We start from the raw sequence: 3,766 nt of genomic DNA, 5'->3' as shown, positions 1-3,766 counted from the left end.
CGCGTCCTCGATTTGGCGTTATTAATTTCTGTCGTCTTCGACTCCTTTTGTAGGGTTTTTCTTCTGTTTTCGAGCTCTTTTCGTTCCTATTTGGATTTTACCAAATATTTATGTACCTTACAAGAAAGAAACATATTCGAGAGTAAAAGCTTTCTAAACAGTTATAAATAGCATAAATTCGTAGCAATATTGATGTAATTATTGATGATATTTTAGGTATATTTTGGGCTTAACAGCTATCGTGGCACGACCATTGGAAAACCGTTCGAGATAATATGACATACGTGGGCGATCAATCGAAGTTGTTCCATTTTGCAACTAACATCGATTTGCAAAAGTTAAAAGGGAAAGTGTACACTTCAGTAAGTATTGATGCAACCTCATTTGAACTACATATGTCCACGCAGTTGACATACGGTCCAAACAAAGTTCTTGGAAGTGTAACACCAATTGAAGATGATGAGGATGTTATGTGTCTTATAGACTATTATTGTATGAATCTGACCGATTTGATTCCATCATATGCTACTTTTATACCACAAAGAAATGATGAAGGAATAAACATACATTGTAAGGAGATGAGGAAGCCCCAAGAAGAGGAGACACAGACAAAAGTTGTGTTTGCACAATCAAGTTATGTTTCTACACACGAATTTGACACCTATGGATTATATGATATAACATAAAATAAATTTTGGAATGATGATGATGATGGTTATGATGCGTATCCCGGTGATGATTGTGCAAATGATTATGATGTTGAAGAAGTTCAAAATGAAGTACATATACGGTAGAGTGAAGCTAGTGGTGTCAAAATAGAGCCACGAGTTGCGATGGATTCTAGAGGCCCCCGAGGCACATGTGTTGGCTATCGAAACACTTGTAGATAAAAATACCATCTTCTTCCTCATCCTCTTTCTTATCTTCCTCACCACCTTCTCCTTTCTTCTCATCCCTATCTTACTCCTCAACTTCTTTCTCCTCTTGCTTATCATCTTTCTTCTCCTTCTCAATATCTTTCATGGTATCATCTTTCTTCACATACTAGAGTTCACCTTTTAGGCTCTTAACATCAGCCTCTACCGATGATAATCGACTCCCAAAAACAGTCAGTTGGTCACCTAAGCTTAAAAATTTCACGGTGCACCACTCTTGTTGGAAGGTCATCATGTGATTGACCTTTTCCATAATTTCATCCACAAGTCCTCTTTTCCTATCTACTCTTGGGCAGATGACAAACTGGTTATCATCTTCTTCTTCTTCCTCGTCCCCCTCAACTTCTTTTGTTCCCTCTTCATCATCTTCATTTTCTTCCTCTTCACTATCTTCTCTTTCTTCCTCTTCTCCATCTTCATTATCTTCCTCTTCCTCATCCTCTTTCTACTCATCATCATCTTCTACTTCCTCCTTCAAATGGTCCATCAGATGTTTAAACCAATCACATGCCTTCTCTCCATCTTATGGTTCAATGGTTGTATGTTCAGGAGGACTAGCTTCCTACAAAACAATTCCCAAATGTAATAAGTGAAAAAAGCTTTTCAAATATTGCAACTCATACAACTTGTCCACTTACCTCAAACAATGTCTGTATTTCAGACAATTGCGCGGTCTTTAACTATGTCCACCGAAGCACGCGGGGAATGGTAGAGTCACATTCGAGTCTTGTATAAAAGATATTAGTTGCTTTCCATATCTCACAAATCCAAACCTGTAATCAAGCAATAATTATATATAAATATCTACACAAGCAACAAGTACACATAGCAGACAAGTGTACAAAAATTTCATATCTGGAATGCATGAGTAAAACCATACAGTTGATATGGAATCTGGTGTTTCACCTTTTCCCCTCAGCCATATCCTGAAAACTTCTCTTATCTAAAGCAAACTTCAAAGTCTTCAAGCTCTCATTAAAAGCCACCACACCCCATAAATACTTGTGGAACATCTTTGGAAACTCAGTAAGGGTCATAATGTAAGCATGGACTTTTTTTGTGTGGGCTTATATTCCAAAATATTGTCATGTATGAAATACAACATTGCCATCAACACTGCATCATCATCATATTGTTTGGCCCAATCCGTTCCCATGAACTTCTCATATATGTCGTTGCGTTTTACATTAGCTTTCCTACCAAAAAAATTCTCCCTAAATCCTCCATTAGTCTTCATCTTCTTCATCCATTTCATTATTGTTTTTGGGCTTCCAAAGGGTAACCATGTAATTATCCCAAACTCATTTGCAGTGTATCTCAACTCCACTTCATTGACATTGAAACACATCTCCTTATCACATGTTTCAACTAGACTAATCTGTCTAGTTAACAATGTGTGGATAACCAACCTGGACAGAGGGGGAAAATCTCGTCCGAGATAAGCTCCGAAACAGCATGTCCTAAACAATTCTATTTGTTTGGGGGTTAAATTCTCTTCAATAACTTTATGCGCGGGCATGTTAAACCTGTTAGATATTTGCACAGATGAATTTAAGGCAAATGGTACTTGAACTTTATCTTAGTCTTTCTCCTTTTGTTTTGTTGTGATACTCTTTAATCATGGTGCAAATAAGACAAAAAAATAAGACATATAGAGAACAGAATAGAAAATATACTTTGTTGCATCTGTCACATTTTTACAAAATGCGACAAATAACATATACTATTATTTGTCACACCTGTCGCATTTGCAAAAAATGCGACAAATAATAGACACTATACTTTGTCACATTTTCAAAAAATACGATAAATAACAGACACTATACTCTATCACATTTTATATAAAAACGCGACAAATAGTAGACACTATACTTTGTCGCATCTGTCGCATTTTCAGAAAACGCAACTGATAACCTAAACTTTACTTTATCTGTTACACTGCCAGATTCATCAATCCAAAATCCTACCCTAAAATACATAAATCCCTAGTTCAATCTATCAGGTCTGTCGCATTTTCAACAAACGCGACAAAGTTCATATGAAATCGATTTCAACAGCTGCCATAATTGTCGCATTAAAAGAAAATGATGAAACGAAACGATGTACCATGGTTTTTACATTATTTTGTCAATGTTTGTAGCAAAATCATACAAATATACAATAATGTACCATACGAACGATGAAAAGAAATGAAAAATTAAAGATTATTTACATTTCGTTTGCTTCGGGTTTCCTTTTTACCCTTACCAATGACGACGACGTTGAAAATGGTGGAACGAGGTTGCCGTGAAATCGCCCTCTTTCTCCTCTTCCGATTTCATTTGTATGTGCTTCGTTTCTGGAGAAGGTAAGGAATGGAAAAGGTCGACGACGCTGGTTGTCGGAAAAGGAGGTTGCTGGAGAAGGAGGTTGCCGGAGATGTTAATTGTCTGAGTGTGTTTCTCTGCGATTTGTTTCCAGAGAAGGTGAGGAATGAGAAAAGATAATGATATTTTTGTTCAAATGTATAGATATGTAAATGAATTAAAAAAAAACTAGTTTTATAATTAATATTTTTTTAATTGCTTCAAGATAAATAGTTATCTCAGTAATTTTGAAAGGACCATTCGTTCACACACAAAGTTTATTTTCGTAATTTTCCAATAAAAAAAGGGTAAATTTCAAATAAAACTCACGTGGTTTTACTAATTTTCAGATAAAGGATTGTGGTTTACTTTTTGTCAAAACGAAGATTGAGGTTTTCAACTTTAACAAAATAAGGACTTTTTCGATTGATACTATTAAAATCATCATTGACAACTTCAAAAATGACATATTTTAAGAACTACTAA

Source organism: Euphorbia lathyris, chromosome 6, assembly GCF_963576675.1.
Source record: "Euphorbia lathyris chromosome 6, ddEupLath1.1, whole genome shotgun sequence".
Taxonomy (NCBI): Eukaryota; Viridiplantae; Streptophyta; class Magnoliopsida; order Malpighiales; family Euphorbiaceae; genus Euphorbia; species Euphorbia lathyris.
The sequence above is the reverse complement of the archived record's forward strand: the minus strand, read 5'-3'. Positions refer to the sequence as shown.